Below are 12,954 nucleotides of genomic sequence, written 5' to 3'. Positions count from 1 at the left end.
ATGTTTGGTTATTATAATTAAAAATAAATATTGAAAATTAAATTTTTTTGGTTCATATTTTATTCTCGTAGCTGCTACAGGTAAAGTAAATCGGCAGGTAAAATTCAAGTTATATGGCGGTTATATAAACGGTAAAACCGCAGTAAAATTGATTGTCAAATGACTCGAAAATGTAGAGAAAAAAACCGAAAATTTGACCGCCTTTTGACGCGCATTGTGACGTGTGTAAGCAGAGCAGTGCTATGCTCACATCCTATAAGTGGGAGCGGAATGCACAATCACATAAATAGGTACGAAATGGGAAAAAAGTGTAAACAAGTTACCGACGCCTGAACAAACGTGACCAAAATTTAATAAGGGGCGTGACCGCACAATGACTAGTCAAATGACGTGGAGCTATTTTGCAGGGTAGCTGCCCTGCAAAAATCGTATGACCAAAAACGCACACAGCCACATGAATTTTTGACAGGGTTGACGAATTGGAATGAAAAATTCTCCAAATGAAATAGCATATTCACCCCTATTCTGCATTTCGATTACGTTCCCGTTCTCCGCTCCGCTTTAATCGAAGTTTGGTATTCTGCATTACGACGGAATCGTAAAGAGAAGAGGAAGAGCAAATGATTTTTCGAAATCATCTGTTGGTACGGAATGTGTGAACATTGGAACAAAATAAATTAAAGCAAATTTGTAAAAAACACTGAAAAACGTTTATATTTTATTATCCACGCCATTTTGTACAAAAAAAAGCAATAGAATATATTGCCGCAGTGTTATATTTTTTTGAGTGAAGTGCTTTCATAATTGTAAGTGTGTTTTTGTCGTTCTTTTGGCCAATTCCCTGCCGTGGCCACCAACTTTTGTTAAAACGGATTCCTGCACGAATATAGTTGACATTTTCTGAATTTTAAGGATGCTAATTTCATTGCACTGGCCTAAAATACTTTATAAAGGTTTATTTATTCCTTCCGCAAGGATTGTTTACGTTTTCGCTTCACCTTCCTCTACGCCGGCAGCTTGCTTTGGCATATAACTGGACCCAACGAACAGACACAAATTATAGCTGTCTATTATAATGGAATCAATAGCCGCGGCATATTTGTGGAGTTGGAAAGCAACGCATACGAAAATGGCCAGACGAGAATGGAAAGGCAAATATTGCGACATTTGTGTAATCCATTTGAGATGAGTGACGAATTGTAAGAAATTGAACTTAAAAGTGGTAAAGTTTAAAGACTTATTCTCTTATTTAGGTTCAAAAAAAACTCTCGACTCAACAAGGATGCTTTCAAGTATGTGTTAGATACTTTTGCGGGGCAAATACGTCCAAGGACTTCGACATCGACATGTTGTTTTTGACCTGGAAACATATAAAAAACAATCATCATCAAGCCTTCTACGTTTCTTAACAAGTTTTACTTACATTTTTGTTAAAATTCTGTTATAAATTAATTAAAAAAATAAAAAGAAAATATTTTTCCGCCAACTAATTTGCAACTTAGAAAAACGGAACTACGATCGAAATGCAGAATACAAAAAATCGAACGATTCGAAGTTGGATCGAAAGAGATTGGAACACAGAATACCAAAATTGCCAAATCGAAAAAATTCCAATCCAAGTCGAAATGCAGAATAGGGTTGATTGAAAAATTTAGCTTTTCCACAATGTATCGTGCTCTCTCGCACCTACTATATTCATAGGTATTGTGAAATATGTCATTTTTGTGTGGAAAAAATTTTCAGCGAGTCCACCATTTTCCGCGAATTGAGCTGCAGGCCTGTGCTAATTTTGGAGTATTTAAATAAATTAAAATAACTTAGCGATGTTGGATGTAAGTGTTTGGAAAGTGAATTTAGTATGTATTTATGTTTGTAGTTGTACAATATTACAAATTCTAATGTTTTTCCAGAAAACTATTGTTGCACTTCGTGTACGTCTCCAACAAATGGAATCAACAACACAATACGCATCGTTGCCTGGAAATCGAGCACAAATGGAGAACCTCAACAGGCCAGGTTATCCTCTACAACAACTAGGTGCACCGGGTGGTTACATGAGTCAAATGTTGCCACCAACACAACCTGGACAGGCGCCGATGCCCAGTCAACCACCCAAGCCGGGTTAACCCCCAATACCCGGACACGTCCGGACGTCCTGGTTATAATCTATGCTAATACAACTAATATATTTAAAAATTTGCTGATGATTATTTTTGTGTTATTTTCCTTAACAACCACCTGCACCTGTTACTGGTAAATATCAACAGCCGCAACAGTATGATCAAGCCCAAGGCCGTTTAGATCCCGATCAGATGCCAAATCTGATAATAAAATAGCGCTGGTGGTGCTTTTATTACTAATGAATAGGGTTTATTACCACCATTGGTGACCACAAAATATGTGGTAGAAGATCAGGGTAACTCCTCGCCACGTTACGTTAGTATCGATATTCGAAATTAATGTTTTGTTTGGCAATTACATTGATCTTTCTTCTTTGCAGGTCCTCTTTGTATTGCATACATAAAACAGCTGATTTATTCAAAACAACAGCTTTGTCCATTACACTTACCGTCTAACCAATGACACTAACGGTTGAGGGTGAATATGAGCCACTAATTGTAAATTTTGATGAATTGGGTCCAATTAGATGTAATCGTTGCAAGGCTCATATGAAATTTGTAGATGCTGGTCGTCGTTACCAATGTCTTATGTGTAAAGTAACAACAGATGGTAAAAAAAATCTTTCACTTTTACTTGTTTTCATTGATCCATATTTTTTCTCAACAGTGCCAACTGTATATTTGCAACATTTGGGCCACACCGGATGGTGTGTCGATAAATATGAACGTCCTGAACTTGTATTGGGTACATATGAATTTTTGTGAAAAAAATGTGTGGTACCGATAGCTCTCAAGGTAAACCTCAATTCATATCCAACATCAATGTCTCGCAATTAATTATGGACGCTGTACGCACTACATTGGGTCCACGCAGTATGGACAAGCATATTGTTGATTCCAGTGGTAAGGCCACAATTTCAAATGATGGTGAAACCATTATGAAACTATTGGATATTTTGCATCCAGCCGTAAAACTCTAATCGACATCGCCAAATCTCAAGATGCTGAGGTAAGTTTTTTGTTATATTAGAATGTGTAGAATAAAAATGTTTCTCTTATCAGGTGGGCGATGGCACCACTTCAGTGGTACTTTAAGCAGGTGAAATCTTAAAACAAGTTAAACCATATGTTGAGGAAGACGTGCATGCACGTATCATCATTAAAGCTATACGTAAAGCATTATAATTATGCATGACCAAAATATGACCTGGCTGTACATGTCGAAGCGCCAATCAAAGGAACAACAACAACGTTTTTTGGAAAACACGCTGCCACAGCAATGTCCTCCAAACTTATACATCAACAAAAAGATTTATTTTCTAAAATTGTTGTGGACGCTGTACTTTCCTTTGATGGACCCAACGTCATACAAAAGATGTAAAATATCATTATTAAATATAGTTTTGGAATTCAAGGCTGAGCGTGATAATTCTGAAAAGTACGTGTTGTCAGAAAATTGTTGATGCTGAATGGCGTATTCTGTACAATGAACTAGCTAAGTAAGGCGTCAATGTTGTGTTATCTAAACTACCAATTGGTGATATTAGTACACACTATTTTGCAGACTGTGATATGTTCTGTGCTGTTCGTGTACCAGAAGAAGATTTGAAACGTACAATGAAAGCTTGTGGTGGTGCTGTTATGACTACAGCTAATGATATTAATTCAAGTGTTTTGGTTCAATGTGATTACTTTAAAGAACGTCAAGTTGGTGGTGAACGTTTCAACGTTTTCCAAGGATTGATAGTGGGTTTGACATTGATTTTATTTTCATAGTTTATAATTATTTAAAGGTTGCGTTAATGCTAGAATATGTACATTGATTTTACGTGGCGGTGCCGAAAAATTTTTGGAAGAAACTGAGCTTTGTTACATGATGCTATAATGATTGTGCGGCATACAAATAAACATGATTCTGTTGTTGCTGGTAAGTCAAAATACAAATTGAAAAAATGTCTAATCTTAGGGCCTCATTCTCTATTACGAAACGAACTTTTGTTGCGGATCAGAGACGAATCGCTAGTGTATTTGCACTATGTTAAACGATGGCAACTTATCACTTGACAATTACTTTTGCCTTCCTGTTAGTTAGAAACGTAAAGACCGAACAAAAATGATAGAGAATACCATTGTTAGACGAAATCGTTTGGAGGCGAATCGTTCGTCTGAGCTATCGTTGGCAATACAGAATGAAGCCTTTAAATTGTTAAGTAATATATTGAAAAGATTGTGTCCAACTCCCGAAGAAAAAAACTATAAAATTTGTGTCAGTGAAATGATAATTATTGATTTTGGTTGTTAGTTTTGAGGCATCGTCTTCGAGTGCCTTCTGATCGGATATGCCGGTTCTTTTGCATTCTTTTACATGCATAAAGTGCCGTTGAAGCCTTCCTCACCCTCTCCTCCACGTTGAGCTTCCATGACAGCTTACTGTCGCGGATGATTCCTAGATATTTTGTGCACGGTTTCTCCCGTAGGGTCGCCCCTCCTAACTTATGGACTTTGTACCTCTTTGTAAACAAGACCATATGCAACGTCATCTGCGTAAACCGTAAGTTTTTCTGGTCCCTCGTAGAATCCCCTGAGCAGTTGGTTAATGACCAGCGTCCACAGCAGAGGTGATAGCACCCCTCCCTGCGGAGTGCCCCTGTCCTATAATTTCGTGGCCGCGTACAATCCCCATTGCGATGTAATCTTACTGCAGTTTAACATGCAGTCGATCCATCTGGGTAAGGCTGGATGTACTTTAACGTAATTAAGACCATCCGTAATCGCCCATTTAGAAACACTGTTGAAAGCCCCGGCAATGTTTAAGAAGACTTCTAGAGCATATTCCTTATATACCAGGGCTTTTTCTATGCTTATTACCTTCCTATGCAATGCGGTGTCTACTGACTTGCCTTGGGTGTACACCTGGGTTGTTGTGGAGAGCAGCTTGGACTTTATGTACACATCTATCAGCCTCTCAAAGGTTTTGAGCAGAAATTATGTTAAGCTATTGGGTCTATAATCTTTGGGATACACGTGACCGATCTTCCCCGCCTTTGGTAGGAAAGCTACACGAGCAGTTCTCCAAGAGTGCGGTACATGATTCAGTCTTATGCACCCATCGAATCACTCATCTTCTCGGGAAAAGCCGACGTGCACCTCCGAGAAAGTCGGAGTCTTAGCGTTATCTCCCTTTGGCTTATCTCCTACTTCCGTAGTTGGAACTTCGCTCTGACTCGCAGCCTTCGAGGTAGTTGCTACCTCGCTGTTGGGGCCCATCTGTCTTACAGCTTTGGGCCTACTTGTCTTGTCTATGCGACTGCCCTGCCTCGCGGCTTCGGGACTGGGTCCTTTCTGCCTCTTGAAAGCAGGCTTGTCGCCTTCCGCCGAACGTTGCCTCTTCATTCTACGATTCGACGCTTCTTCCTCTTACCGGTTGCAGAACCGAAGGTTTCTAGCAGCAAACCTTTGAACTGCCTTCGACCTACTTCTACCGCCTCATGGGCCCATTTCAAGCGCTCGCTCTCCACTTCTGTTGGGTCGACCACTGCTCCCAGGCGTTGGACAATTCTTAGTGCTGCACGGTACTTCGAGGGATCTCTTTTACTTCCCCTGCTCCGTACCCTTCTCCACTCTTCTACTCATTTGTGTGCTTTTCCAACACGGAGTTCATTGAATCAGCACTACTCTCGCTCGCCGAGTCCGACGCATCGCTTAATGCGTATTCGTCGTCCTTGGCTTGCGACTCAGTCCTCTTATCATCTTCCTTATTACAAATTGGTAAAGAGTCGTTCATATTGGTCGTACGACCACCAGCCCGACAAGGCGGGCTCAGCGGTCCAGTATTATACACGGAAAAGAACCGTCAGTCACAGCAGCGCCCCTTACTGTGGTAAGGCCGTCAATACTTCCCGAGGTGGTCCGGTATCGGGAAGGCTCCGTTCGAATACAGCCGAATTTATCCCCTGGCTACAAATTATCCAATAGGCACGGTCCGCATAACACCCAGGATTAGGGGGTTGGCAGTTCTTGGTCACCGACATCCCGCCGCCCTCCTATGAGGCAAAATGGTGTAGATGCCAGTCCTAAACAGCTCCGCCTCATAGTCGGGCGCTATGGAGATCGGCTAAGCCCTCACACCAACGACGAGGTGCCTACCCTAGTGAGGGAGATATTGGGGAGATAGCTGTTTATTTTATTACAAAGCTCATCGATGTAGGAAACAATTGCATAGATGTAGAAGCAATAGTGACTCCTTTTGGTGGTAAATGTAGCTATTGAAATGTAGAAGTTAAACAGAAATTTGATGAATATGAGTTTTTTTTAAGTTATTGCATAAAAAGCGTTGAGGATTTTAATATCTTACGAGGTACCTTCGTATATGTTTCTAAGAATAAAGAATGAGACCTATTCAAACTTCGCTATACTTAACATACAATACTTTACCCCATTTTAACACAACTATCATTTTTTGATTTTATTAAATTTTATAAAATGTTTCTTCCTCTACAGTTCCATTTCCGTATTGGATGGTAAATATGGCTTTCGCATTTTCTCCATCAATAACTGTGACAAGGTGGAAGAAATCTATGCGCGTAAATCGCAACATATTATCTTGGTCGAGCGTTTCTTCAATAGCTCTCTAGTGGTGATGGTGCCAGCAGAGAAACCCAACTGTCTACAACTGTTACACTTCAAAAAGAATCAAAATATCTGCGTCTACGGCTCAAATACCCACATTATATGAATGAATCGGACGCACCCAATTGTCTGCCTAACGGATAGTATACATATCCATCAACGAACTGGGTCTGAATACTGAAACAGTACACATATTCTAAATCAATGAGAAGTCTGTGATGATGGTATAGGGTGAGTTGTTGAATAACATACGAAAACCACTTTAACCCATCTATATATTTGCATTACAGCTAAAGCTTTACAAACAGCAAAAATTGCTGGCGCCAAGCAATTGGAAAAGGCAGTGAAGCATTCATCACACTGTACGAATGGTGCAAAGTTAGAAACTGCTGTTGTAACTGCTGCCACCGACACAACGGTCATCTCTACTTCGCCGAGTAGCGGCTCGTCCGAATATCTATCGAAGACAGTATAATCATATATTTTGCCAACACAGGTTAGCGATGTGCTTGCACAGCAAAAAAAATTTCAATTGGAAAACAAAAACCAATTAAGAGATTTTATTTATTATTAAAGTACTTACTTTTTTTATATCAACTGTATTAATTTAAGTTGCAATTTCATGTGCATATATAACAAGGGATGTCGTGATACGATTGCTGTCGGAATTAGATTTGAAATCAATCAATGCTCCTGCTAAGGGTTGCAGAATTATTGCTTGAATGATTAGATTTAGAACAATAATAAGTCTGACTCAATTAATAGTCGTACACCTTTGAATATTCTTGATCTGAAAAAAGAGTAAACCTAATCTGAATTTCTACTAAGCTTTAAGTTGTAGATTATTCAAATAATTGGAGTTTTTCCTAAAGCTTAAAATTATTTTCTGCTCGCTTAGAAAAGATTTCAATTGGAAAACAAAAACCAATTAAGCGAGTTTATTTAATATTAAAGTACTTACTTCTTTTTTATATGAACTGTATTAATATAAGTTCCAATTTCATGTACATATATAATAATATTGAAAATAATAAATATTGAAAATTCAATTTTTTTGGTTCATATTTTATTAATATGGCTGCTCCAGGTAAGGTAAATCTGCAGGTAAAATTCATGTTATATGGAGGTTATATAAATGGTAAACCCGCAGTAAAATGACTCGAAAATGTAGAGTGAAATGACGGAGAATATGACCGCCATTTGACGAGCATTGTGACGTGTGTGAGCAGCACAGTACTATGCTCACATCCTATAGGTGGGAGCGGAATGCACGATCACATTAATAGGAATGAAACGGAAAATTTGGTCACAAAACCTAATCACGCCCATGCAAATGTGACTATGAATATAATCGCTGGGAAAAGTCACAATGACCGTAAAATGACTAGGAAAATGACGTGGAGCGTTTTTTCAGGGTGCTATACGGATCAGAAATTGAACCAGATAAATGTCAGGATCACAAAGTTGTTGTTGCATTTGCATGTTAAATTTCTATCCGTATCTGGTTCACGCGTCATTGGAACGTGATTAAAATCTCCAAGGACCCTTCAAAAAACGCGAGTACTCCATAAATAATGTAATGAATACTCCTTTGGGAGTATAGGAGTATTCCAAAACTAATCTGTATTCATACAAAAAATGTGCTCCAATTAACATTGCGATGTCCTAGGAGAGGAGTAGGTGATCCCACTCTCGCTTTGTTTGTGAGTATTCCATAGAGTAATACGTGAGAGTACTTTCCAAAGTACTTTCACTGTAGTACTCCATGGAGCACCCACAGAGGATAATATGCCAAAGTACTAAAGAGGAATTGTGTCGGAAAGAATTATCGGAGTGAATTTAATTTAAAATGAAAGTAAATGAAGAGGGGCATTACAACTTTTATATTTTTTACTACGAATATTCTTATGTTATTTAGCATTTGCGTGAATAAAGCAACTAATATTTCTCTATACTATAGTATGTATAAATAAAGCCAGTGCGCGGTTGCTTTTTATCAGAGTTGCCATAGTAAAATTTTATTATTAGTTATTTGTATGCAATATTTTACTCTCTGTTCGATCGTCATCGTGTCGTGATCACGGTCGTTAAAAAACGAGCAATGATCGGCTGATTGTGGTCCGCAAACGCATTGCAAAGGAGTATTGTTAGAGTACACCAACATGAAGAAAATGGAAGACGTAATCCAACAATTTTTGCAGGGGAGGTACCAGCAAAACCAACAGTTGTTTATTGTTGGAAATAAACACCTGGTTGATTGCAGTAATGAAAATATAAATTATATATTTTATATTTATTTTCGTGAAAATACTGTAGTATGGAATCTTACATTCGAGTCCAGTTAGAGAACCTTAAGTTGGGAATTACATTTTTTCAACTTGAGTAATAGCTTTTTTTTTTTTGTTGAGTACGCTATGATTCTCGAGTTGATCCACTGTTTCGAAACAACTTTCGAGATTTTAGAAGTATGCCTACCCTTAAAAAAACGCGAATAGGTACTCTATAAATAATGTAAGGAATACTCCTTTGGGAGTATAGGACTGCTCCAAATCTAATCTGTATTCATACAAAAAATGTGTTCCAATGAACATTGCGATGTCCTAGGAGAGGAGTAGGTAGTCCCACTCTCGCTTTGTTTCTGAGTATTCCATAGAGTACATACGTGAGAGTACTTTCCAAATTACTTTCACTGTAGTACTCCATGGAGCACCCACAGAGGATCATATGCCAAAATACTAAAGAGGAATTGTGTCGGAAATAATTATCGAAGTGAATTTAATTTAAAATGAAAGTAAATGAAGAGGGGCAATACAACTTTTATATTTTATACTACGAATATTCTTATGTTATTTAGCATTTGCGTGAATAAAGCAACTAATATTTCTCTATACTATAGTATGTATAAATAAAACCAGTGCGCTGTATCAGAGTTGCCATAGTAAAATTTTATTATCAGTTATTTGTATGCAATATTTTACTTTTGGCAACTCTGTTCGATCGTCATCGTGCTGTGATCACGGTCGTTAAAAAACGAGCAATGATCGGCTGATGGTGGTCCGCAAACGCTTTGCAAAGGAGTATTGTTAGAGTACTCCATCATGAAGAAAATGGAACACGTAATCCAACAATTTTTGCAGGGAGCTCTCTTTAAGTTGATCCAGATCGTTCCAGTAAGATTTGATCGTGAGCAAGAGCTCGATAACTCAATGGAACACTCCTAATACTAGTTGTGCTTAATAGCGGAGACACGAACCTCTGTGCTAAGGTGCTATCAATATCAAATATCTAAGTGGATTGTAGATACTAAAACGGCACCAAATTAGTGTGTTTTTAGTTTTTTTAAACTATCTTATATATTATTTCTAATTGCCGTTTTTTATGTATAAGTCCCTTTTTCGCTCTTATTTGGAAACCAAATCTATAAAAAAGGTTTGTTTGTAGAGGTGGGGATTCGTGCTATTAGCGAGTTTTGGGCATTATTAGTCGTAGTGCCTTTGTTTAATTATATCTTGTTAAAATAATTTGTTAAAAATAAACGATTGTGAGCTCACAAAGATATCTATTAATTTAACTTTGCACTAAGCAAATAATGGTCACAAAGCCTATTTATACTGCTGTTTAATACATAATTGACCGGCTATCTTTTAATTGATATCTATTTTACTATGGCACTATTGTGAATATTTGATTAGAACTAACACTGCATTACCGGCAGTTGCTAACATTCGCCAGATGGCAGCGCATGTAAGAATGGCTGATTTCTGTTGATATTTGATACGAGATTTTTATATTTGTTGCGCAAGATGCGCACGGGTACGGCTCGTATTTATATTCACCCCTATTACGGTTGTCAACGTCAACCATCACTTCGTATCATCGTCGACATCACGTCGTATCAACATCAATGTCACGTCAATGCATCACAGAGGTTCGTGTCTCCGCTATTAAGCACAACTAGTATTAGGAGTGTTCCATTGAGTTATCGAGCTCTTGCTCACGATATAATCTCACTGGAACGATCTGGATCAACTTAACGAGAGCTCCCTGCAAAAGTTGTTGGATTACGTGTTCCATTTTCTTCATGATGAAGTACTCTAACAATACTCCTTTGCAAAGCGTTTGCGCACCACCATCAGCCGATCATTGCTCGTTTTTTAACGACCGTGATCACAGCACGATGACGATCGAACAGAGTTGCCAAAAGTAAAATATTGCATACAAATAACTGATAATAAAATTTTACTATGGAAACTCTGATACAGCGCACTAGTTTTATTTATACTATAGTATAGAGAAATATTAGTTGCTTTATTCACGCAAATGCTAAATAACATAAGAATATTCGTAGTATAAAATATAAAAGTTGTATTGCCCCTCTTCATTTACTTTCATTTTAAATTAAATTCACTTCGATAATTCTTTCCGACACAATTCCTCTTTATTACTTTGGCATATGATCCTCTGTGGGTGCTCCATGGGGTACTACAGTGAAAGTAATTTGGAAAGTACTCTCAAGTATGTACTCTATGGAATACTCACAAACAAAGCGAGAGTGGGATTACCTACTCCTCTCCTAGGACATCGCAATGTTAATTGGAGCACATTTTTTGTATGAATACAGATTAGATTTGGAGCAGTCCTATACTCCCAAAGGAGTATTCCTTACATTATTTATAGAGTACCTACTCGCGTTTTTTTAAGGGTAGGCATACTTCTAAAATCTCGAAAGTTGTTTCGAAACAGTGGATCAACTCGAGAATCATAGCGTACTCAGCAAAAAAAAAAAAAAGCTATTACTCAAGTTGAAAAAATGTAATTCCCAACTTAAGGTTCTCTAACTGAACTCGAATGTAAGATTCCATACTACAGTATTTTCACGAAAATAAATATAAAATATATAATTTATATTTTCATTACTGCAATCAACCAGGTGTTTATTTCCAACAATAAACAACTGTTGGTTTTGCTGGTACCTCCCCTGCAAAAATTGTTGGATTACGTCTTCCATTTTCTTCATGTTGGTGTACTCTAACAATACTCCTTTGCAATGCGTTTGCGGACCACAATCAGCCGATCATTGCTCGTTTTTTAACGACCGTGATCACGACACGATGACGATCGAACAGAGTGGCCCAAATGTTGCAAACATACAGTTGGCACTGTTGAGAAAAAATATGGATCAATGAAAACAATTAAAAGTGAAAGATTTTTTTTTACCATCTGTTGTTACTTTACACATAAGACACTGGTAACGACGACCAGCATCTACAAATTGCATATGAGCCTTGCAACGATTACATCTGATTGGACCCAATTCACCAAAATTTACAATGAGTGGCTCATATTCACCCTCAACCGTTCGTGCCATTGGTTAGACGGTAAGTGTAATGGACAAAGCTGTTGTTTTGAATAAATCAGCTGTTGCATGTATGCAATACAAAGAGGACCTGCAAAGAAGAAAGATCAATGTAATTGACAAACAAAACATTAATTTCGGATATCGATACTAACGTAACGTGGCGAGGAGTTACCCTGATCTTCTACCACATATTTTGTGGTCACCAATGGTGGTAATAAACCCTATTCATTAGTAATAAAAGCACCACCAGCGCTATTTTATTATCGGATTTGGCATCTGATCGGGATCTAAACGGCCTTGGGCTTGATCATACTCTTGCGGCTGTTGATATTTACCAGTAACAGGTGCAGGTGGTTGTTAAGGAAAATAACACAAAAATAATCATCAGCAAATTTTTAAATATATTAGTAGTATTAGCATACATTATAACCAGGACGTCCGGACGTGTCCGGGTATTGGGGGTTAACCCGGCTTGGGTGGTTGACTGGGCATCGGCGCCTGTCCAGGTTGTGTTGGTGGCATCATTTGACTCATGTAACCACCCGGTGCACCTAGTTGTTGTAGAGGATAACCTGGCCTGTTGAGGTTCTCCATTTGTGCTCGATTTCCAGGCAACGATGCGTATTGTGTTGTTGATTCCATTTGTTGGAGACGTACACGAAGTGCAACAATAGTTTTCTGGAAAAACATTAGAATTTGTAATATTGTACAACTACAAACATAAATATATACTAAATTCACTTTCCAAACACTTACATCCAACATCGCTAAGTTATTTTAATTTAATTTAATGCTCCAAAATTAGCACAGGCCTGCAGCTCAATTCGCGGAAAATGGCGGACTCGC

The 12,954-nt window shown here is 38.1% G+C and overlaps 1 pseudogene; it reads left to right on the top strand.

The window, feature by feature from the left end:
- The first annotated feature begins 2,887 nt into the window (after positions 1 to 2,887).
- On the top strand, positions 2,888 to 6,004 carry LOC137248659 (T-complex protein 1 subunit eta-like; annotated as a pseudogene).
- Positions 6,005 to 12,954: the final 6,950 nt, after the last annotated feature.

The sequence above is a fragment of the Eurosta solidaginis genome, chromosome 4 (genome assembly GCF_040869045.1).
Source record: "Eurosta solidaginis isolate ZX-2024a chromosome 4, ASM4086904v1, whole genome shotgun sequence".
Lineage (NCBI taxonomy): Eukaryota > Metazoa > Arthropoda > Insecta > Diptera > Tephritidae > Eurosta > Eurosta solidaginis.
The sequence above is the reverse complement of the archived record's forward strand: the minus strand, read 5'-3'. Positions and strand labels throughout refer to the sequence as shown.